The following is a 25,557-nucleotide window of genomic DNA, read 5'->3' as shown; positions in this document are numbered from 1 at the left end:
GAAGTGGGTTAGGTTTAAATGTGCTAGTCATATTCTTCATGATGCTCTCTTTATGTTTTAATTCTTATCTTTTATGTGAGCATCATTGAAATCATCATGCCTAGCTAAAAGGCATTAAAGAAAAGCGCTTGTTGGGAGACAACCCAATAATTACACTTACTGTTTTTGTGTGTTCACATGATTAAGATAATGTAGTAATCATGTTTTATAGCTTTTGTTTCAATAAAGTGCCAAGTAAGACCATTGGGAAGACTTGGGTGAAAGTTAATGTGATCTTGCTGTAAAAAACAGAAACTTTGCGCTCACAAGATTAGCTGCCATTTTTTACAGAAGAGTGCGATTGAGTTGATTCTTTTTTCAGAACATTAATAGACAAATTCCTCACGTCCACCAATTTATTTCATAATTTTTGGAGTAGCAGAAGTATGGTTAGTGTTCATATCATTACAGATTGTTCTGTTTCTGACAGATTCTGTTTTCATTGCATAGTTTGCTTGTTTTCTAGTTTCAATGGCTTATATTTCTCAAATATAAATTGTAGAAATGATATGGTACAGTAGGAATTGTGTGATAAAAATTATGAACCTTTTCTTTGAGAGTACCAAAGTGAATGTTTTACTCTTTATCATACTAACTTATCTCACGAGGTTACGTTAAGTTTTGTGTGATTGAATTTTTCAAGCTTTGGGAGAGATATCGATATGAGGAGAATAAGGAGTGGAAAGACCCTAAGATTGGGGATGACCAAGGCACCCCAAGGTAATATTAAAGGAAGACTCAAGAGCCTAAGCTTGGGAATTCCCCGGAAGGCATCCCCTCTTTCGTCTTCAAAATTATCGGTATACCTTACTCGGAGCTATATTGTTATTCGTCACATGATATGTGTTTTGCTTGGAGCGTATTTTAAATTTTACTTGCTGTTTGAATAAAATCGTTGGATCTGAAATATTGAATGAAAAAGAATCCTCCCATGGCTAGTTAATTATTTCACTACTCGGTGTCCTTCACTTATATCTTTTTGGAGTAGTTTGTCATTTATTCACGTGCTTCACATATATCCTATGAGTAAATGGTTGAATGAATTGAATATCATAAATCTGAATTTATATATGTTTCATATGCTTATACCATGGGGGGTAATGAATTCACACAGAATAAGTATAGTTAGTAAACTTATAGAAAGTTAGCAAACGTAGAATTGGTCACTTGAACAATTCATGAAAGAATATTGAAGGAAGAGAGATTTCACATATAAATATACTATCTTGGACATCTTTTGTAATTGTGAGCACTCATTAAAATACGACATGCTAAAAGGTTGATGTCGGACAAGGAAGACAATGTAATGGGTTATGTTTTCTTATATCTGAAATAAAGTATATTGTCTTGGATCATCCAACATGTTGAGCTTGGTTTTCACCTCATGCTAGCCAAATTCTTTGCACCAAGTAGAGATACTACTTGTGCTTCCAAACATTCCTTAAACCAGTTTTGCCATGAGAGTCCACCATACCTACCTATGGATTGAGTAAGATCTTTCAAGTAAGTTGTCATCGGTGCATGCAATAAAAATTGCCCTCTAAATGTGTATGATCTATTAATGTGGAGAAAATAAGCTTTATATGATCTTGTGATGTGGAGGAAATAAAAGCGATGGACTGCATAATAAAGGTCCATATCACAAGTGGCAATATAAAGTGACATTCTTTTGCATTAAGATTTTGTGCATCCAACCATAAAAGCGCATGACAACCTCTGCTTCCCTCTACGAAGGGCCTATCTTTTAATTTTATCTTCTACCCTTATGCAAGAGTCATGGTGATCTTCACCTTTCCTTTTTACATTTTATCCTTTGGCAAGCACATTGTGTTGGAATAATCATGATATATATATATCCAATTGGATGTCAGTTATCATGAACTATTATTGTTGACATTACCCTTGAGGTAAAAGGTTGGGAGGCGAATCTATAATCCCCTATCTTTCTCTGTGTCCGGTTAAGACTTTGAACCCATAAATATCACGTGAGTGTTACCAATTGTGAAATATTAAATGATAGTTGAGTATGTGGAGTTTGCTAAATCAAAGCTCTAACATAGACCCTTCCTGAAAATAAGATGAATTGCAATTGTTTGATGACTGAGAATATTGTTTGTTGGTTTCAAGAAAGTTTATGATCTATACTTTAACATGTGAATAGCTTGTTACTTGATCATGAAAAGTTTTATGAAAATGAGCTACAGTTATGATATATAATGATGTTAGAAAAGGTGATTGGAACTATCTTTGATGAAACTTATGCACTTGCTAGCATTCACACTTCATAAATTATTTCTTTTATCATTTACCTACTTGAGGACGAGCAGGAATTAAGCTTGGGGATGCTGATACGTCCCCAACATATCTATAATTTATGAAGTATTCATGCTATTATATTATCAACATTTGATGTTTCATATGCATTTATATGCTATCTTATATGGTTTTTGGGACTAACCTATTAACCTAGAGCCCAGTGCGAGTTTCTGTTTTTCCTTGTTTTAGAGTATCACAGAAAAGGAAAACCAAACGGAGTCCAATTGACCTGAAACTTGATGGAGCTTATTTTTGGACCAGAAGAAGGCCATGGAGTAAAAGAGTTGGGCCAGAAGAGTCCCGGGCTGCTCACGAGGGTGGGAGGCGCGCCCACCCCCCCGGGCATGCCCCCCTACCACGTGGACAGCCCGGAGACCCCCCTGACTTGTTCACGACGCCAAAATCTGTTATATACACAGAAACCTCCAGATATTAACCTAGATCAGAAGTTCCACCGCTGCAAGCCTCTGTAGCCACGAGAAATCAATCTAGGCCCTCTCTGGCACCCTATAGCCTTCTTTTTACTACCCGTAATGAGTTGTGTTAGATGACAGTGTTTGGATCATTTTTCCTTTGCAGTGGATCCTGAAGCAGTTTACTCAAGATTACCTCTCAAATTACATGATTGGCGGCCGACCATCACAAGTGGTTGGACTAGAGTCGTGCATGCCTTCTGCATCTAGGAGAGGACAATAGGGCCATTCCGCTTCACCTTGTTCAGCAACCAGAATGTCTGTCGCCTCTTCCATTACAATCGGTACTAGTACAAGTATAGAACCCTGGTTCATCACTCTTTATTTGGTGCTTATGTGATTCTTAAAAATATGTACCTGTGAATCGAATAATGCATTGGTTGTTTGAACCTGATGGATATGAATAAAGCTATAGCCAACTTTCAAGTTTAAATTAGGTACAATTTTAAATAGCAGCAACTAAATTATGGCGAAATTACGGTGTACATGTCATTACAGTGCACACAGTTAATGTCGGGACCCCGATTCTAAGTCACACCGATTCAGCATGTAACACCTCATATCACTTTGCGGCCTCATGCACGGTATTCCCACGGGTGTCGCCTTACCATGGCTCGGGACCGTTTGCGCCTTTTGGCTCACGTATATGATAGTGTCGCTAGCATCCATACGACAGAGAACCTGAGCCGACATGAGTAGTCGTGAACCGAAAGTGGCACTAACTTACGGGGACAGGCATACATGAATCAACATCGAGCATGTCGGTCAGCAGCGTGCGAATCCGGGCTGTAGCACTGGGCTAACAGGACTCCGGTGAACCGGGCTGTAGCAGGCTAGGCAGGACTCCGGATGTCACCGCATGACATTTCCCCGAAGGGACAAACACAGGAACGAAGTGAATCACATGCCGGCCAGTCTAAGTGTTCTGGAGAAGTAGTGCTGGGCTAGCAGGACTCCGAGTAAACTGAGCTGTAGCGGACTACCATGGCTCGGTGAAAGCACTAGACTACATTTCCCCATAAGAGAGGCTACCAAGGATAGACAACTAGGTTGTCGGATCCCACACATAGCAATACACGTTACACATACGCATAACATGGAAGTATGTGCTGTACAACATGGCATCACAACATAACGCAAACTCATATAGATAAAGGCCCAAAAGAGCCACATAGCATTAAATACAAACAGGGGTCACATGACCCATCATTCAGAGCATACAAGCAACGGAAGCATTACATGTCTGAGTACAGACAACTACAAAAGAAAAAGGCTAAGAATCCTGACTATCTACATGTCCCTCCCAAGGGTACAAGGTCGCAGTTGAGGTAACAAGCTACCCGTCGAAGTCCAAGCGGTACTACTAGTGAGATAGATGTCTCACCTGCAAAACATAAATAAAGCAAACGTGAGTACAAAGGTACTCGGCAAGACTTACATCAGATCCTATCATACATGCATTTGTATCAAGAAGGTAATGTGGGGGTATAGTTGCAGCAAGCCAGCTTTGACTCAGTGGCTATCCTGTTCTATGACTACGAGAAACTTCTTTGAGGTGAGGCAGTGCACACGAGTCCACTAATCACCACATCAATACACTACTATGGATTCATCCTCGTCTTCTTACGAGAAGGCCATCCATAGCACTCACACTTGTCTTGAGCATTTTAGAGTATCCACTTCAAGTTGTCTATGTACCACGTAAGCATCCAAAAAGTCCATAACCGCGGGCACGGCTATTCGAATAGATCAAGATAACCCTGCAGGGGTGTACTTATTCACACACACTCTCACCACTTATCACCATGTACACGTCATGTACCTCGGCAACCTTCAAGCGGAAGGCTGGCGAGGGTGTCGACCATGACCTGACTAACCACACAAGTCTCTCATCCAGGTTCATCGCCTATTCGGGTTCCATCCGCAAGGAGATCCGGCCGGGGTGTCGCTCACGGCCCCAAACGATGTGAGCAGGGTTCCCAAGCCCACCATCCGGGTGCCACTTGGTACACCGTGCCACTGTGCCTAGTCTGTCCCAAGCCCACCTGGCCGGGTGCCACTTGGTAGACTACTAACACTACCTACAAACACCAGAAACTAGTTGCGACTCCTGGACAGAGATCAAGTTGGTTAATAAGTTGAGAGGGGTCGAGTTACCGGAACACAATGTGTGGTAGTATCAAGTCATTGGACAACATACATAGAACTAAGTGCTTAAGGACGGTTCTACTGAGACAACCCACCATGTACTCCTACATGGCCCCTCACCGCTACCTTTACCAAATCATGTTCACACACTTTACTCTCAGCATCAGAACATAGAACACTACACTCCAATTCATTCCCAATGAATCAGACCTGACACACTCTAAGCAATAGCAAGCATGGCATGGTAGGAACACAACAATGGCTTCAATAAACTCCTACACATGCTAGTGGGTTTCAACTAGTTACTGTGGCAATGACAGGTCATGCAGAGGAATGGGTTCAACTATCGCAGCACAAAGTAGCAGTTGAATCGTTGTTGTCCTAATGCAATAAATGAGAGCAGGAGCGAGAGAGTAGGATTGTATCGGAATGAACAAGGGGGTTTGCTTGCCTTGTAGATCAACAGGGGGGCACTGCTCCTCAGACAGGTACTCTGGAGCACTCTCCGGAGCAGGACCTATCGAGAAGGAACGGTGTAGGCAATCAATACACAATCATATGCAACATTATGATGCATGAACATGGCACGAGTATGTGATGTGTTTTGAGCGAATGCATTTAGCATTCTATTTGGTAGAGGTCCATTTGAACCAAAGGTTCAAATGCAACTCTAAATTAAGTCCCTTTAAATGCCATAAGTGTGTTTTCATATATACAGCATGTATAGGTTGGTTTGTCATGCATGAAAATGGTACAGATGGATATATTGAATTTTTCTGATCATTTTTCATATATCTTATTTCAATCTGAGCTACGGTTGAATTTCTATGAATTTTTTAAGTTTATATTATTTTCTGGAATTTCCTGATTTAATTTAAAACCAGAAAAGAAATAACTGCATCAGCACCGCGTCATGCTTGCATCAGCAAGTCAACAGCGCTGACTGGGGTCAAACCTGACTTGTGGGCTCCATACGTCAGTGTAATAGGTTAAGCAGGGGGTTAGTTTATCCTAATTATAGGGTTAGTGCCACTGGGGCCCACTGTCAGTGTCACAGGGGGGGTTTAATTAGCGGGGTTGACCCAGTTTGACCGGTTGTTAGTCGTCGGTGAGGCCGAACGCGGCGGAGCGCGTCGGGTTCGTCGGTCTGGCGACAATTTGGGCGGCAGAGGCCACGGGCGAGGAGCCAGGGCTCGTCCGCGTCGTCTGGAGCAAGCGGGAGAGGCGGGGGTGGCCGGAGCTCGTCGGAAACGAGCTCGAGGCGGAGGCCGGAGTTCGGCCGGGTGCGCGCGGGTGCTGCAGGGCACGGCAGGAGCTGCGGGCAGTGGCGTTGGCCTTCTGGGAGGCTACTGAGCGCGGTGGCAGGTGCAGGCACGGGTTGCGGTGGCTCTGGCCACGACGGCGAGGAGCTGCGGCGGCGATGGCTTCGGCCATGGTGGTAACGACGGCTATGACGCGGAAACGAGGGGGAGAAGAGAGGGGAAACGAGGAGATGCTCACGGCGATCATGCGGAGCAGCACAGTGGGCTCGGGGGAGACCTGGTGACGGCGAATCAACGGCGGCGGACAGCGGAGCCCGAGGAGGAAGACGATGGCAATGCCGGCGATGCAGGCCGTCCGGAGGTGCGTGGCTTGACGGAGAGGACGAGGACGATGGCTAGAAGTTGTTGGACTTGTCGGAGAGGCGAGGCGTGGCGGTGGGCGCGGCAACGGCGTGCGGCGGCGAAGGTGGTGCTCGGGCGTTCGCGGGAGAGGGCGACAGAAGTGGGGAGGAGGAATGGAGAGAGCGAGAGAGGCCTGGGGGGGTTGCGTGGCGTCGTTCGCGGCGACCAAGGCGTCGAGGAAGAGGCCAGGCAGGCAGCTCGCGTGGCGCGCGGAGCATGCGCGCGCGCCGGACACACGCCTCCTACTGGCGCGAGGAGGGGGACGGTGCGGTGGCCGGTGGGCTGGGCCGGCTGCTGGGCCAAGCTAGGCTGCACAATGCCGGGCAGCACAGATATGTGGCCCAGGCAAGTTTCTTTTCTATTTTTGTTTTGTTTTCTAATTTCTAACATTTGTTTCTGCTTAAAAATAATACTAAACTAATTTATTTTCTTATGCCAATTTTTGTTGGAGCTAATGGTATTATTCCAGAGCTCCTCAACAACTAGCATAAATTTTGGACATATATTATATATATAACATATATATATCCAAAGAAAATAATTATGCATTAATTCCAAATGCCCAAAATAAATACTTATGAGCTCCTAAAAACATTGGTTTGATTTTTATCTCTGTCCAATATTTTCAGAGAGCAACATGAACATTTTCTTGGACCTTTTTGGAGCAATTTTTATCTGGGTCATTTCCAGAAATGATTCTGAGGGTTTCACAAATCCCCATTTCAATTTAAATGGAATTTAAACATGATGCACAAATGACTAGCTGGTCTAGGTCATACCAGAACTAGGGATGTGACAACTCGCCCCGACTCGAAAAAATCTCGTCCCGAGATTCAGGAGTTGGCGGAAAGAAAGTGGGGTACTCAAGTCGAAGACGATCTTCACGCTCCCAAGTAGCTTCTCTCTGGGAATGATGAGACCTCTAAACCTTGAGAAACTTGATGTGATGACGTCGAGTGACACGCTCTGCTTGATCCAGAATGCGGACGGGGTACTCTCGATAAGTGAGGTTATCTTGGAGATCAAGCGTTTCGTGGTCCACTCCGCGTATGGGATCCGAGAAGGAATGCCTGAGTTGGGAGACGTGGAAGACATCATGCACTCGAGAAAGATGCGGGGGTAGTTCCAACTGGTAGGCAACCTCTCCTCGTTTAGCGAGAATGCGAAAAAGGACCAATGTAACAAGGATCCAACTTGCCCGTGCTACCGAAACGATGGGTACCCTTCAAAGGGGTAACCCGAAGGTAAGCCTTGTCGCCAACTTCATAAGCCACTTCCTTATGACGACGGTCATACTGGCTCTTTTGACGAGATTGGGCTGTTTTCAAATTCTCACGAATGATGCGAACTTGCTCTTCTGCCTCCTGGATCATATCCGGTCCAAAGAATTGTCTTTCACCGATCTCTGACCAGTTCAAAGGTGTTCGACATCTTCGTCCATACAGAACCTCAAAAGGAGCTATCTTGAGGCTGGATTGGTAGCTATTGTTATAAGCAAACTCGGTGAAGGGAAGACACTTCTCCCAATCCATACCGAATGAGATAACACAAGCTCTAAGCATGTCTTCGAGAATTTGGTTGACCCTTTCCACCTGACCACTTGATTGAGGGTGGAAAGCGGTACTGAAGGAAAGATGGGTGCCCATGGCAGTTTGGAAACTCTCCCGGAAATGAGAAGTGAAAAGACTACCGCGGTCTGAATTGATCTCTAGTGGGACACCATGAAGTGAAACTATTCGAGAAATATATAAGTCAGCGAGCGGACTAGAAGTGATACTCTCTCGGACAGGTAGGAAGTGAGCCACTTTGGAAGACGATCAATGACTACGAAGATAGCATTATTCCCTCTCTTGGTCCTGGGAAAGCCGGTGATGAAGTCCATACCAACTTTATCCCATTTCCACTCAGGAATAGCTAAAGGCTGAAGGGTGCCAACAGGCCTTTGATGCTCTGCCTTAACGCGATGACAAACGTCGCAGTTAGCAATAAACTGAGCAATTTCTCTCTTCATCCTAGTCCACCAAAACCTCTGGTGTAGGTCCTGATACATCTTTGTACTACCGGGATGAATCGTGAGAGGAGATTCATGCGCCTCCTTAAGGATCAGTTGTCGAATATGCTCCTTCTTGGGAACCACCAGACGGTTTCCGAAGAAAACAACACCTCGATCATCTAATGAGAAACTACTAGCAATACCCTTGGCAATGTTTCTCTTGATCCGGGTAATCCCCGTATCATGCTTCTGGGCTTCTATGATATGATCCACAAGAGTAGGTTTCGCCACCAAAGTAGAAAGGAATCCGTGAGGAGCAATGTGAAGGTTAAGTTTACCTAATTCCTCATGGAGAAGTGGTTGGCCCTGCTGCAACATGAGATTGTTGCAATAGGACTTACGACTTAGCGCATCAGCCATGACATTCCCCTTGCCTGGGGTGTAGGTAATCCCTAAGTCGTAATCTGAGATCAACTCCAACCAACGTCTTTGCCTAAGGTTCAAATCTGGTTGGGTGAAGATATACTTGAGACTCTGGTGGTCGGTGTAAATCTCGCAATGTTTACCGAGAAGGTAATGTCGCCATGTCTTAAGTGCATAGACTACGGCTGCAAGCTCTAGATCATGTGTAGGATAATTCTCCTCATGTGGATGCACCTGTCGAGATGCATAGGCAATCACATGGCGATCTTGCATAAGAATGCAACCTAGTCCCTGTCGTGAGGCATCACAATAGATAACAAAGTCCTTAGTGAAATCCGGTGGCACAAGTATGGGAGCAGAAGTCAGGCGCCTTTTCAGTTCCTGAAAACTGTACTCACACTGTGGGGACCACTCAAACTTTTTATCTTTCTTGAGAAGTTCCGTGAGAGGTTTGGCCACTTTGGAGAAGTTTTCAACAAAGTGGCGACAATAACTGGCTAGACCAAGGAAACTCCTAACTTGCTTAACCGTTTCAGGCGGAGTCCAATCAAGAACGGCCTGAACTCTCTCGGGATTGACAGCAATGCCCTTACCAGATATCACGTGGCCTAGATAGGTCACTTCTGGCAACCAAAATTCGCACTTGGAGAACTTGGCATAAAGGCGGTGCTCTCTGAGTTTCTCTAACACAAGTCTAAGATGTTCGGCATGCTCTTCCTCGTTCTTTGAGTAAATAAGAATATCATCGAGGTAAACCACGACGAACTTATCTAAGTACTCCATGAAGATCGAGTTCATCAAACAAGAGAATGTAGCTGGAGCATTGGTTAGACCAAAGGACATGACGGTGTACTCGTACTGACCATAACGAGTGACAAAAGCCGTCTTAGGAATGTCCCCGTTTCTAATCTTGATTTGATGGTAGCCTAACCTCAAATCCATCTTGGAAAAGACTAAGGATCCAGCGAGCTGATCATACATATCGTTGATCCTAGGGAGCGGATACTTGTTCTTTATCGTGACCAAATTAACGGGACGATAATCTACAACCATTCGGTCCGTACCATCCTTCTTCTTGACGAAGAGGACGGGGCAAGCCCAGGGAGAAGAACTAGGACGGATGAAACCCTTTTGCAAGGATTCATCGAGTTGTTTCTTAAGCTCAGCTAGCTCTAAGGGTGCCATCTTGTAAGGTCTCCTAGAAATTGGGGCGGTTCCTGGGATAAGATCTATGACAAACTCTACATCTCTGTCAGGTGGAATACCTGGCAGTTCCTCGGGAAAGACATCCGGAAAGTCACAGACTACCAGGATATCTTCAAGGTCAGGAAGAGGGTTGGCATTAAGAGAATAGAGTTGGCGCTTTGCAACTCTAGTGGAGATAGTGACTATCTTGCCAGATGGGTGTGTAAGCTGAACAGATCACTACTAGGAAAAGGCCTACTAATGGCGCACCTAATTTGGCCATTAATGGCGCATTAGTGGTGCGCCATTAGTAGCACGCCATTAGTATATTTTACTAATGGCGCACCACGGGTGCGCCATTAGTATCTGGTATACTAATGGCGCACCTCAGATGCGCCATTAGTATATACAACAGTGCGCCATTAGTATGCCTCCCAGGGGGCCATGTATACCCAGGTGCTTTGGCATACTAATGGCCACGACAACGAGATGCGCCATTAGTAAGTTCGGCATACTAATGGCGCACTGTCTAATGATGCGCCATTAGTATCCTTTGGCATACTAATGGCGCACTATGGTGTGATGCGCCATTAGTATGAATATTAGGTTTTTTTATTTTTTTATTTTCTGTTTTTTGCACAGGTTACAAAATGTATAATTGGACAAAATATAAACAGCACACATCAACAACAGATTCATCGAATACAATAGAAGATTAGTCTCTGAATACAATTCATCATTTTAGTCTCCGAATACAATTCATCATATTAGTCTCCGAATTGAAAAGACCGAACAAAGATAGAACATTATATTACAAGTCTCGAGACCGCGAGTTTGTCTTCACATTACAAGTCGATATCGATCATCTAAACTACCATCACATAGAAGAGAGCTGCGGTCATCACGATGAGCATCATCACGATGAAACTCGTCTTCATCCGGTTCCTCCAACGCTCCCCCCCTCTCCCGCTAGATAGCGAGTGTATCTAGATTCGGCCTCGGCCCTAGTGGCGTACCCTTTGTAATTGTTACCGCTGAATCAGTGAACCTGTCTCCGACACTCCTCCCAGTCGTCGTAGACTCCGGGAACCTTACCCTTGTACACGACATACCACGGCATCGCTATGCAGTAGCCAAACGAAATGTTAGTACCAATTCACAGACAATACATAAGCAATATATAAGTATGCAACAGAACGATCGGAAGAGAAAAGAAAGACATTAATAGCATCGATTACATCTTAAGTTGAACGACTCTCGAAACCAAAGAGACATACTACAAGTTCATTAAAGTTTAATTACAACATGAGCCAATCGATGTTTCAGAACTAGACACAGCATCACTGCTTTCGACTCGACTCAAGGGACCGGAGTGTGGATGAAGCCGCCGTCTATCGTGGGAGTCATGAAAGAACGGGCGTTGTCAGCCTGCATTTGTAGGATTGTGTCGATGTCACTGTTGGACGGTTGATTTCTGAGGTAGAACTGCCCCGAGGTACGAAGGACATCTTGATGGATGATTTCCGCAAACTCCGACTGGATGCGAAAGAATTCTTGTCTGATGTCCGCGTCCTGGATTGCCGACATGCTCGCGGCCCAATCTTTGAGTCTACTCGGTAGCAGAAGGTGATGATGGTCCCATACGATCGCCCGCATGTGATGGATGGCATAGTAGGCACCCTTCTGACCGCCAGGCGGCTTCTTGATGCAGCAGAACGTCGTATTGTGGGAGAACACCTGCTTGCCGTACTTATGAATAGGCCTGGTGAAGGTGCCTCCAGATTTGACGTAGCTGGGGAGAACATCATCAAGAACCTTCTTGACATTTGTGTAGTCTACGTTCGACTGACGGCCCGGGTCGAAATACGTGGCCATGCAATATTTGGGGCTTAGGAGGATGAACGTGCAATGTGTGTCACTGCAGAAAACACGGAATGTTAAAAGAAAAACGATCGAAATCTAAGAATTCATATGTTACGGGGCGGTTGAGGGGAGGACTTACTCGGGAAAGTAAGGCACGAGGAAGTTATCCTTATCTTGGTTTGCCATAATGACGCCTTCGAGGTAAGAACTCGCGACTTGCCGGTCCCCAGCGCTGCCCAAGATCTTGGCACGCATGTAGAAGGGGTCGACTATCACGATGTCCGGGGTCTTGTCGCGAAGGATCCGCATCTCCATACTCAGCGAAAATAGCCGAACGAAGGTGTAGTGCAGCGGATGAAGGTTCAACATAGAGTGGATGTCATCAAACCGCAGGACGATCGTACCCCCGATGGAGTTATCCACAAAGCCCTTTCCCTCTGGCACCTTGGCCGCAAAAACCGGGTATGCCACATCCTTCTCTCCAAGATGCCGCTTCTCCAAAGAAAGAACACTGTCATGCAGACTCCGCATAGCACCGGTTGCAGCATCGAGCATATTTCTCGGTAGCATCGGCCTACCCGCCACATGCACCCTCCTCGAGATATCCTCAGGTGAAGGTGGCCCGTCCTGAGCACGGATCGTAGTCGGTGCCAGCTGGCCCGCACCCTTGTTAGTCTTTCTTTTGCGTGCCTTCTTCTTCTCGTGTAATGGGACCGAGTTCTGCTCACAGACCGCCTTCTTGAGTGTGTTGGGGCTAATCATATTTTGCACCTTGCCTATCTGAGGCTCGGTGAAGTCGGCAGCTGGAGGCGTCTCCTGAGAGCTGAACTGCAGACGACGCCTGTTGCCACTTGGCTTCTCCGCGGTACCAGCTAGATCGCGCACGTCTTTTGTTGGGTTGGGTTCTTGAGAAGGAGGCCCCATGAAGTCGCCACCGTACCCATGATCGGCAAAGTACTGATCGACGTTGGCAAATGTATCGTCGTCGTCATCGTTTTGATCCTGTGCCATATGCATGTTTGGATCCAGTGGCATAGGGATGTCCGGCACCGTTGCGGCGGTCTTGCCATGGGGCCGACTTGGCGGCGGCACGACTGGCGGTGTTGTCTTTGGGGTGGTGTCCCCCGCCCCCAAACGAATCTGGCTCTTCGGCCAAAGCAGGGGCCAGCTTAGGCAAGCGCTGAGGGTCATCACGTCATCATCGTCGGCCCCGACGGGTCGAATCGGAGGTAACAACTCGTCGCAGCCTGGCAGCACCCGAACCAGTTGAACCCTAAATAAGTTGGGTGGCATCTGGGTACCGTGGAACAAGGGGTTGCCCGGTTGAACGATTTTGCCCTTGGCGACATCGACCAACTCGTTGTTCACGAAGTGGAGGAGAGTGCACGGAATGTCGGCGGCGCCCTGCGAAAACATGTAGGGCGTCAGGGATGCCCAGTCAAAGGCAAGGAGATGAAGTCCTCGGCCGAGAGAGGCTTAATTAGTTACCGTGCTGATGGCGTCGAGCTCGGCTAATGTCGAGGCACCGCCAACGGCGGGCGTGCAGTTGACAGAGGGGCCGCTTGCTGCAGAGGTGCCGGCCGCCGTACACCCGGGTGCATTAAGCTCCCGTGCCGCCTCCGCCGGAGATACCAATGCCGCCTCCGCTGGAGACACCAATGGCCCCGCCATTGCTTTCTGCGAGTTGCTGGCCGTGAAGCTAGGAATCGGGGGCGGCCCCTGTTGGCCGCCCGGAATCCACGCACTAATCCCCTGGATCAAGGTAGGCACAATGGCGGTGATCGTCGCTCCGAGTTGTTGTTGCACTTGCTCTTGGACAATCTCCGGAATCCGCGCCACCTGTGCCCTGAGTTCTTGAACCTCGCGCACCTGGCTTTCCGAGCTGGTCTTTTTCTCCTTTCGCCCACCAGTGTTATAGTATGACGACCATTTTGTCGACAAGCCTTTGCCGGCCACACGACCAGCTGACGTCGGCTTACTGAGCTTATCCTTGTTCTTCATTACATTCAACACCCTATTTAGAGTGGTGTCCCAAGGGTTGCTCTTAGTCGACCCCGCGCTACTGAGGTTTCAGTCGCCTGCGGAAGGAATGTGAACCATTTAGAAATTTGGCTTCATTAATTAGAATGCAACCATATGGAGCTAATTACGCGGGGGTGTATTCCTTACCAGAACAAGCTCAAGCGCCCTGGTCTTCGGATCCGTGGTAAGCTCCTTTGTTTTCGGGTCCTTCTTGTACCGGGCCCTGACAAAGTTCCTGGTCTGCTTGTCACCGTATTTATCGAAGCGGGGCGGTAGGCCTTGCTCGGCACGGTCCGCCTCCTCGTCCCATATAGGCTCCGCCACTCTGTAACCGCCGGGACCGAGTGTGTGTTCCCCTAAGTTCAGCTCCCGCATTTATTTCCCCCACCAACTTGATTCGGAGTTTGCGGTGCTCGAGCAATTGATCTTGAAGTCGTTGTAGTCATCTTCGGTGATCGAAGGATTTTTCTCCTTGATCTTCTCATAACTCTCACCTTTCTCGATCATTCTCTTCACATTGCTTTTCCAAGTAGACAGGGCCGTGCTCATCTTCGTGAGGGCAGCATTGTTCACTTTATTCCCTTTGAGGCTTGTGTTTTCAAATTCAGCGGGGAACTTGTATCGTTCGTGCAGCTTCGTGAAGAGGAGGTTGCGCAAATTCCCTCGGTCAGGATGCCTGAGGTTCTCGGTGTTGATCGAGACGGTGCTCCGGAGAATGCACCCGAGCTAAAGCGAGTACCCCTTGACTATTCGTTCGGGCGCTGTTGGATTCCCGTTGGAGTCCACTTCAGTAACTTCCTCCTTGAGGGTGCGGAGCACGGTCGGGCGCCGGTCCTTCCGTTGCCTCTTCGGTTGGCTGCCATCTGTGCATGCGCCGCCATCATCAGTGGTGGCATCCTCGGCAGCACCATCAGTGGTGGCATCAGTGGGGTCATCCTCGGCGGTACCATCAGTGGTCTCAGGATCGGTGGGGAAGGCGGCGTCCTCATACAAGTGAGGTTGTTCCTCCATCTCCCGGGACAGCTCCCAGAATTTCTTGCCGCCCGAACCCCCGGCCTCATCGTTGTTGGCCATGTTTCTCTATAAATAGGAACAAAGTTTGGTCAAAAAGTTGGTTATTGTCAAGGAACAAGATCTCTAAGTTGACCTAATAACCTAATTCTCGAGGAATGTCGCCAAAAAGTTGGTTATTGTCAAGGAACAATTGAGAGATGTTTGTGATATTGCCTAGGTGTTTTGGGATAGAACCTGTTAGTGTGTTGTTGCTAAGGTCCAAGTCCACATTCTCAGGGTAACCTAGTTCTTGAGGGGTGTGTCTAGAAAGTTGGTTGCTGCAAAGATACAAGGTTGTGAGTTTGGTCAAATTGCCTATGATGTTTGTGATATTGCCTTGGATCTTGAAGGCACTGTTGCATGATGCAGTGGTACAGCTAGCATGGGACCTCATCTTTGCAGGCTAATTTTCTAGATTGTAACACTGGGATTTGTGCACAAGCTAAGCTAGCTAAGACAGTAGCTTCCTTGCAACCCACAAAAGACAAAGGAAAAGGGGTGAAAAGGGGGAGATGGTTAGCTTTCATGAGCAGGCAACATCTTCCTAACCCCCTTCTTCTTGTCTCCTCTCACTATCTCTCTCACACACATGGCAAGCAAGGGTGTCCGAGTGTGTGAAAAAATACTAAACTAATCCAACCACTAAAGCAAATTAATTTTTATTTCGGTTGAGAATCGGGCACCTTCTAGGTCAAGAAAATTGGGCATGACCTTTGCTAATTTTCTTGACCTTGGAGTGCCCCATTTCTCAACCGAAACGGAAATTAATCAACGTTTCAGGAGAAAGGGGTCATTTTAGAAGATCACAAGTAGCAGCAGCATCGCTTGATAAAATCACAACTAGCAGCAGCAACTCGCAGATAGAAGCAGCAGCATCACTTGACAAGTAGTACAGCAGCAGCAGCATGCATGCACTGGTCCATGGCACAAAGTCCATGACCCAGAATAGAGCACTTTACTAAAAATGAAGAAGAAAAAAGGCATGCATGCACTGGTTGTAGCAAATCATCACTTCTGAATCAAAACAACAATTAGGACAGGGAAATTATGACACACTTCTGAAGAAAAAATGATTTGTGTAATCTGGTTGGTACTCTTACAGTTGCATAAATTGAAAAAAAATTGATCTGTGTGATCTGGGTTACAGTATCAGCAACCTTGCATTTCATTTTATACAAAGGAGCTCACAAAGGCCATGTCATGCTTGGCAATATTTGTTTACTGAAACTAAATGAACATTTTACTGGTAGTGTACTGATAGTGTAATCTAGCTATTGTACTGATATTTCTGTTTCTTTGAACATTTTGCTGTCAATAAAAATGATGTACTACGGCTTTCAGTTAATTCAAATTAGCTAAAACCTTTTACTGTCAAATAGTGCTAATGTTTACTCTATGAAATAAACTACTCCTCCTCTCTTCTCTTCTTCAGTTAATTAGGAATAGTTTTAGAGGTAACTAACTGAAACTATTTATCATGTTGACAACAGTAGCATGTGGACCTATCATGGTGATTTCATATCAAAATAGAGGAGTACTCCTGTTCATTTGGAGAACTCATACAACAATTGTTATGCATCAAACTTGGGATCAACAGTAGCATGTGACAAACAAATTATACATCAGGAATAAAGCATCAACTTTGTCAAGCGTATGAAATTGCTTAGGTTCAACAGAAAACAAAAATGCCCTGTCAATTTTCAATGCCATGTTTAATTGACCAAACAAGTGTTTTTATAGGCATAATACAACAGCACAGCCCCATAATGATACCACGGGCCCCCTGTCTCATTGTAAATAGACAAGTAGTACTGTCCATCATGTATTATCTAATACTGTATATTCTTGCTAGGAGGAAGACCAACTTTCTGGGTAATTAGTGTATAAACTAAACAGTATAGTCAATATCAGCCTGACAAAACAGAACTGAAAGCATTCTGAGGTTGAACAGAAACCTAATCAGGCAGTTTTACTGGACAAAGACGGCAGCAAACAAAATAACAGGCCAACCAATGAAACCTAAAGAAGAATGATCCAATTGACATCAAAGTACGCGTTGACACCCACATTCCACAAGAAAATTGAGAGCCTGACCAATGAAACCTAAAGAAGCATGTTGCTGTGCAGAATTAGTCATGCATAGGTGTTTCACATACAGAGGGGAGTTCTTGATTAGTTAAGAAAAGCTCAAATTTCAGGAAGATCCAATTGACAGCAGGTATACATCAAGACACCTAGCATCACCATCTAGTCATAAAGCGCGTCCAGTTCATAATTACACCTAGTCAAGAGTCAAGACAAGCTTAACTTTCAGGAAAGTTGATGCACATTTCCACGAAAGCCCACCAAACAAATTGCATCAGTTTCATAATTTGTAACGCAAAGGTGCAATGGATCCAAATAAACTTGCATGTGAGAAACCTAAACAAGCCATATCCAAATGACAACGGGAAGGCATCAATGCAAATTAAGGTTCGCATCAGAAACATGAAAAAATAGCTGTGCAAGGGTTCTATGGATCCAAAAAAACTTGCATATCAGAATCCTACAGTAACAGTCAACACATATCTAGTCAATACGTATGTGGATACCACCGTGTCGATCTAACTAGCATGCAAAGTTCCAGGGGTCAAGATATGCTTTTCACATTCAGAAACAACAGTAAACCTAAAGATGGTCAACCTGACAAGGTTGCCCATCAATGGGCATGCAGGCTCACTCGAACCTCCCGGAAGGGTTATGACAATAATAATAAATCCAACTAAGTTAGTCCTAGAAAAGGTCCTAATGGATCGAAATTAAACATGTGCAATTCAGAGAACTACAGAAAACAGTCAACAACCCACACAGTAGGAATGCAGATAACACCAACGACTCAGCATGACTAGAGTCCTACTAATCTAGATATGCTTGCACATCAGAACATTCAAATCAAAATTTAACAGAAGTGACATGTTGCGCTGGTGCAGAATTAGTCCATGGCATGTGTTCATCAATACAGAGGGGAGTTCTGATTAGTTAAGAAAAGCTCAAATTTCAGGAAAGTTAATCCATATTTCCAGAAAGTAAATTCAGATGCAATTTGAAGCATATCCAACCTAGGGTTAGGATGGATAGATAGAAGCAAGCAGCCGAGGGGGCAGGGGGCAGCTCACCTGGCTTGGCGTCGAGGGAGAGGAGGAGCCGCTCTGCTTGCTTGGCGTCGAAGGGGAGGAGGAGCCGCTCTGCTTGCCTGGCGTCGAGGGAGAGGAGAAGCCCCTCTGCTTGCGTCGAGGCGGTGGTTGGAGACGTCGGGCGTCGAGGCGCAGGGGCGCAGGGGAGGGGGCGTCGAGGCGTCGGCAAGGGGCGTCGCGGCGTCGGGGCGGGGCGTCGAGGCGGCGGGGCAGCGGCGTCGGGGCGGCGTCGAGGCGGCGGGGCAGCGGCGTCGGGAGAGGAGAGGGGAAGGGGATCGAGGGAGAGAGAGGGGATCGATAGGTTTGGGCCGGGAGGAAGTATGGATGGGCGGGGGCGGCACAATACTAATGGCGCACCACCCCTCGGTGCGCCATAAGTACATCCATGCTAATGGCGCACCTCACCCTGGTGCGCCATTAGTATTTTGCTCGAGCCAACAGGTTATCTACCACCTGAGCTGATCCACATCAAGTCCCCTCTACTAGCTCAACTGGTCAGCAGCCAGTTCTCACACCAGGAGGTCCTGGGTTCGATTCCCAGGCTCCACAAATTTTTTTATGCATTTAAAATGTTGTTTGATACTTATTTGTGTTTAAATATGTTCAAACTTGTTTAAATCATAACAGTAATATTTTTTTATAAGACAGTAATAATTTTTTAAAAATATCATCAAACAGTAATGCCGGTGGAGCGGGGGAGGGTGCGCGGGGTGCGGGGGGTCGGCGGCGGCGGTTGAGTAGGGGAGGGGTGCGGGGGGTCGGCGGCGGCGTTGAGTAGGGGAATGAGGGTGCGGGGGGTCGGCGGCGGCGGCCGGTGGACGGGGGTGCTCGGCGGCGAGGGGGACCGGATCTGGCGACAATTTTTTTTATGCATTTAAAATGCTGTTTGATACTTATTTGTGTTTAAATATGTTCAAACTTGTTTAAATCATACAGTAATATTTTTTTATAAGATAATATTTTTTAAAAAATATCATCAAACAGTAATGCCGGTGGAGCGGGGGAGGGTGCGGGGGTGCGGGGGGTCGGCGGCGGCGGTTGAGTAGGGGAGGGGTGCGGGGGGTCGGCGGCGGCGGTTGAGTAGGGGAATCGAGGGTGCGGGGGGTCGGCGGCGGCGGCCGGTGGACCGGGGGGTGCTCGGCGGCGAGGGGGACCGGATCTGGCGAGGTGGGATAGCGATCGAGATGGAGGGGGATCGAGACCGAGTGTCCATGAAATTTAAAAATATTCATGATAGTTCAAAAAGTGCCCATGAAATACAATCGAGAAATGAAGGCTACGATTTAAATACAATCGATCTTAGCTAGCTATCTGTTCACAATCTTCTTGCCCTTCTTTTTCGCAAATGGAGTTCTTCTGTGGAACGGACGTCCTTTAGGTAGGGTGGTCCTGCTTCTTCTTGTGGTGTATGCTGCTACTTCATCATCGTCGTCATGTTCGATCCTCGGGTCGCCGTACTTGTCGAAGCCTTGCTCATTGGCTACTCCATCCATTCCGATGATCTTCCTTTTGCCTCTCCTCACAACAACACGACTGGGCTTTGACGGGTCGATAATGAAGAAGCATTGGTCCACTTGGGAAGCCAGTACCCATGGCTCATTTTTCGCGGTGACGTTTGCGCCCGCGGTCTTGGATTTGGCTTCGGGTATAACCATGGTGGTGAAATACCGGTCTTCTTTTAGGACGCTCTTGGCCCATCTGACACGGAACATCGGGACCTTCTCTCCAGCGTAGCTCAGCTCCCAGATCTCCTCGATCCTTCCGTAGTATCTGTCCTTGTCGTTACCGGTGTAGGATTCCATCGTTACCCCGGAGTTCTGATAACCATCGCTCTTCATGTCCTTGGCCTCGGTGTAGAATGTGTAGCCGTTGATATCATACGCCTCATAGGTCATCAGGTTGTGCTCGGCGCCCTGTGACAAGGCGAATATGAGTTGTTCTTCCGCGGAAGAATCCTCATGTAAAGGGTACGACAGAAGCTTCTGCTTGAACCAACGCGTGAAACATGAGTTGTGCTCTTTGAGGATATCTCCGTCCGTCCTCCATTGGCCTCGGTTATTGTACGTCTTCTTAATAAAGGTTTTGTGCTCTACCACCCAAGGATCGACCACGTCTATGTGTTGTAGCGCGACTAGGTTTGCTCTTTCAAAGTCGGCGAGTCGACCCTCGAAGTCGACATGCATTTTGTGACGACCCTCACGGTGACCCCATCCAGCGAGCCTGCCGAGGTGCCTGTTGACGGGCAGACCAACGGGGTTCTCGATGCCTAGATAATTCGTGTAGTAGGAGATGCACTCTTCGGTCAGAAAGCCCCTGGCTATGCTTCCCTCTGGACGTGACATGTTGCGAACGTATCCTTTGATGACACCATTCATCCTTTCGAACGGCATCATGCTGTGCAGGAACGTCGGCCCGAGTTGGATGATATTGTCCACGATATGGACCAGCAGATGCACCATAACGTCGAAGAATGCGGGCGGGAAGTACATCTCAAGCTCGCATAGTATCACCACGATCTCTTCCTGTAGCCTTCTGAGTTGCCTCACGCCAACAGACTTCCTAGAGATGACGTCAAAAAAGTTGCATAGGCCAAATAGGGTTTCAGGGACGTGTGCGTCCATGATCCCACGGATTGCAACTGGAAGTATCTGCGTCATCAGCACGTGACAGTCGTGAGACTTCATCCCGCTGAACTTCAGCTTCGCGGGGTCTAGGTATCTGCTTATCTTCCCTGCGTAACCGTAAGGAAGTTTTACTCCTACGAGGCAGGTGAAAAACTGCTCGATCTCCTCCTGACTTAGAGTGAAGCACGCCGGAGGGTAGTCATTTCCGGTCTTCTTGGCCTTTTTGCCTTTGCGACGACTTTCCGTGTCCTGCTTCGCCTCATCATCATCATCATCATCATCATATATAGCGTGAAGCTCTTGTCTGATGCCCATTGATTTCAAGTCTGCCCTTGCTTTCGGCCCATCTTTGGTCCTCTCTGGCATGTTGAGCAGGGTACCAAGCAGACTCTCGCACATGTTCTTCGTGATATGCATGACATCAAGGCTGTGAGGCACACGGTGGATCTTCCAGTACGGCAAGTCCCAGAAAACAGACCTCGTTTTCCATACCTTCAGCAGCGGCTCTGGCGCCTTTCGCTTCTTTCCCGGCTCTGGCGCCTTTTGCTTCTTTCCCGGTAGTGGGCAGTCTTTCCAATTTTTCAACAGCTCGTCTATTTCCTCGCCGCTCCTTGTACGCGGGCGTCCTCGGGGTTCGGTTTCACCATCGAACAGATCCTTGCATTTTCTCCACGGGTCATCGTCGCGAAGCCACCTTCGATGTCCCATGAACACGGTTTTCGAAGACCCGGGATCTCTATCTAGCTGGCGATACGTTGTGTCATCCATGCACCTGACGCATCCAGAAAATCCGTGGACCACCTGCCCCGCGACATATCCGTAACCGAGATAGTCGTGCACCGTCGTGAGTAGCGCGGCTCTCATAGGGAAATATTCTTTCTCTGCGGCGTCCCACGTATTGGCTGGCATTTTCCACAGCGTGTCAAGCTCCTCTTTCAGCAGCCCCAGATACAGGTTGTCTTGCTGCCCTTCCTCATTTCTTGCCCGGCCCCCATGGACGACTTCGTAGTCATCTTCATCACCTTGCCACCGATAGCCATCCATGAAACCACGCAAGAGCAAGTGGTCCCGCACCTGCCCGGATTCTGGGTCCGCAATAAGGCTCTTCAGCTTGCATCTTCGACACGGACATCTTATCTCTGTCTCGTTCTTTTGAAGCATCTCGGCCTTCGCGGACCTCAAAAACCTATTCACGATGCCTTCGGTCATCATGCGGACCATGGTCGCCTGCGGGGTAGAGCAAAACGATATTTTAGAAGCAAGAAAAAATTTGGCATGACTTTCCCTAAAAATAGGACCAAAAAGAATGCTTAATGCCAAAATTCTCGCCGAAACGGAAATGAATCAACATTCCGGCAAAATATTGGCAACTATCGAATTTCAAATACCGGTACACCTCCAAACACAAACACACATGCAACACCACAAACATATGCAACACCACGAACATACATAGATCTAGCTAGGCCATAAAAAGTGCATGTGCACATTGTTGTAGGGAGAACAACATAAATATAGCTTCCCCCCTTACTTACCTATCAAAACAAGGTAATTTAACCACTTAAATGGAATGAATCTATGGTGGAAATGAGGTGAAAAAGAGGAGGCACCCGAGACAAGGAGGAGGTGGAGAGAATGAAGTGGGGAGAAAGTGAGTGTGGGTAGGAGAGGCTGTCCAAAATATCTTGTTGCTGCCCACTTACTAATGGCGCACCAACTCTAAATGCGCCATTAGTAATCCAGGTTACTAATGGCGCACCTCCTGGTGGTGCGCCATTAGTAGTTTTGCAAAAAAAAATTCTAATGGCGCACTGTCCCACAGTGCGCCATTACTAGTTTAAACTAGTAATGGCGCACGGTGGCACAGTGCGCCATTAGTAGTTTTGCAAAAAAGGGAATAAAAAATATAATAAAAAAAACAACATTAGTGGCGCACTTTCCGGCTGGTGCGCCATTACTAGTTACAACTAGTAATGGCGCACTGTATCTGGATGCGCCATTAGTATGTTTGGACAGGCGCACTAGTTAAAAAATAATTTGATACTAATGGCGCACCCTGGGCCAGGTGCGCCATTAGTAGTTTCAACTCTAATGGCATATCAGTAGGTGGTGCGCCATTAGTATATACTAATGGCGCACCGCTTGTCTGGTGCGCCATTAGTATCAATCCCATCTATAGCCCTTTTTCTAGTAGTGGATCTAGTGTAACAATCAATCTTGGCATAATGAGCTTTCATCCAGTCCATGCCCAAGATGATGTTAATATCTGTAGACTTGAGGGCTATAAGTGATGCAAGGAATACAAGTCTGTCAACAAGGATTTCATTACCATGGCATACACTAGAAAGTTTGCCATTTGGATCTAGGAGTTTGAATGACTAGTGGAGAGGGCAAATCACAAAATAAAATATTGTGCAAGTTAGCATAGCTTTCAGAAATGAAGGAGTGAGATGCTCCAGTATCAAACAAAACCGATGCTAGGTGACAATTGACAAGGAGTGTACCAAGAACGACATCCGGATCATCATGAGCGTCTTTAGCTGAGACGTGATGCACACATCCACGTTCAATGGGAGCTGACTTGACACTGATCATCTTGCGTGATGGCTTACCACGAAGAACAGACTTCTCAGGCTAGGGTGGAGCATAGTTGGTTTGAGAGCAGTCACGTGCATAGTGTCCTAGCTCTCCGCATGTGAAGCAAGTCCCTGAAGTAGGACGTGGACCCGCATTGACAAGTGTTCTACCAATAGACATGGGTGTAGCATACTGTTGAACTAGGTGAGGTGCCACACAAGATGGCCTTGATGTATAATCGGGTGGAAGAGCGAAGTTCGGAACCCAAATCCGGCGCTTCTGCGAACTAGAACCGGAGGAAGAAACCAAATCACGGGTGTGCTTACGAGACTCCTCGTAAGTGAGCTGAGCTGTCTCCGCATTAATGGCCTTGTTCACAAGAGCCTTGAATGTATTGCAATGGTGCAAGTGGAGATCACGATGCAACTTGGGGTTGAGACCCTTCCGGAACCTAGCCTGCTTCTTGGCGTCCGTGGACACTTCTTGTGCAGCATAGCGGGTGAGGTTCTCAAACTCTCTACTGTAAGCATCAACAGCCATCTTATCCTGGGTGAAACTACAGAACTCTTCTCTCTTGCGGTCAATGAGAGCCAGAGGAATGTGATGCTCATGAAAAGCCTCAGTGAAATCTCTCCAGGTGGGTATCTGGCCAGCTGGAAGCATAGCCTCATAGTTCTGCCACAAAAGACTAGCAGGACCTTCCAGATGATAAGCAGCGTAGGTGACCTTGTCACTTTCAGCTACGTTCGCAGAACGCAGCTTGTGAGTGATACTACGAAGCCAGTCATCTGCATCGTGTGGTTCAATGGAATGATGGAAGGTAGGTGGTTTCAGACCAATGAAATCATAGATGGTCGTTGACTCCTTGCACTGGGTGCAGTGTTCTCCTCGATATGTGCTAACAAGCGGTTGGTCTCACGCTTGTTCATCTCAACCTCTAACATGAACTTTGCCAATGAAGACTGATCGGGAGGATCCTCATCCCTACCATCTCTGGGGTTCCGGCTACGAGCAACATAACTTCGATTAACCGGCAACATCCTGAAGAACGAAACCAAGGAAAACAAGGATGGATTCAGCACCAACTATAGGATGCAGAAGGTAGCACAAGAATTTAGTATCTCTCAAACTCCTAGGACAATTCCGGCAGCATAACGGTAGTAAAATGCTCAAAATGAGACATCCTGCAAATGATGGGGTAGCACCATACTCAACATCATCACTCAAGGTTCTGAGATATTACTAAACAGACTAGACCGGAAGTACTTGAACTGGGATAAGACTCAGATCAACCAACCCTTAGAGACTACGGAGTAGTAACACGTGATCCTGATAGACGGAAGAGAAAGCCTAGTTCCTTAACCCCGTAGGAAAGATAGGATGACTCAGATCAGAAGGCATGAGGTATAAGGAGTAAAAAGATCCTTACGTTCCCTTCCACAATCAATTCCCCTATATAGCTAAAGAATTTCTAGACTCAACTTTGACCAGGTTGGCTTGGTAATCTTACAGGCAGTCAGGCTCTGATACCAAAGCTGTCGGGACCCCGGTTCTAAGTCACACCGATCTAGCATGTAACACCTCATATCACTTTGCGGCCTCACGCACGGTATTCCCACGGGTGTCGCCTTACCATGGCCCGGGACCGTTTGCGCCTTTTGGCTCACGTATATGATAGTGTCGCTAGCATCCATATGACGGAGAACCCGGGCCGACATGACTAGTCGTGAACCCAAAGTGGCACTAACTTACGGGGACAGGCATACATGAATCAACATCGAGCATGTTGGTCAGCAGCGTGCGAATCCGGGCTGTAGCACTGGGCTAACAGGACTCCGGTGAACCGGGCTCTAGCAGGCTAGGCAGGACTCCGGATGTCACAGCGTGACATTTCCCCAAAGGGATAGACACAGGATCGAAGTGAATCACATGCCGGCCAGTCTAAGTGTTCCGGAGCAGTAGTGCTGGGCTAGCAGGACTCCGGGTAAACCGGGCTGTAGCAGA

The sequence above is a fragment of the Triticum urartu genome, chromosome 2, assembly GCF_003073215.2.
Source record: "Triticum urartu cultivar G1812 chromosome 2, Tu2.1, whole genome shotgun sequence".
Lineage (NCBI taxonomy): Eukaryota > Viridiplantae > Streptophyta > Magnoliopsida > Poales > Poaceae > Triticum > Triticum urartu.
This window is presented reverse-complemented; position numbering follows the sequence as displayed.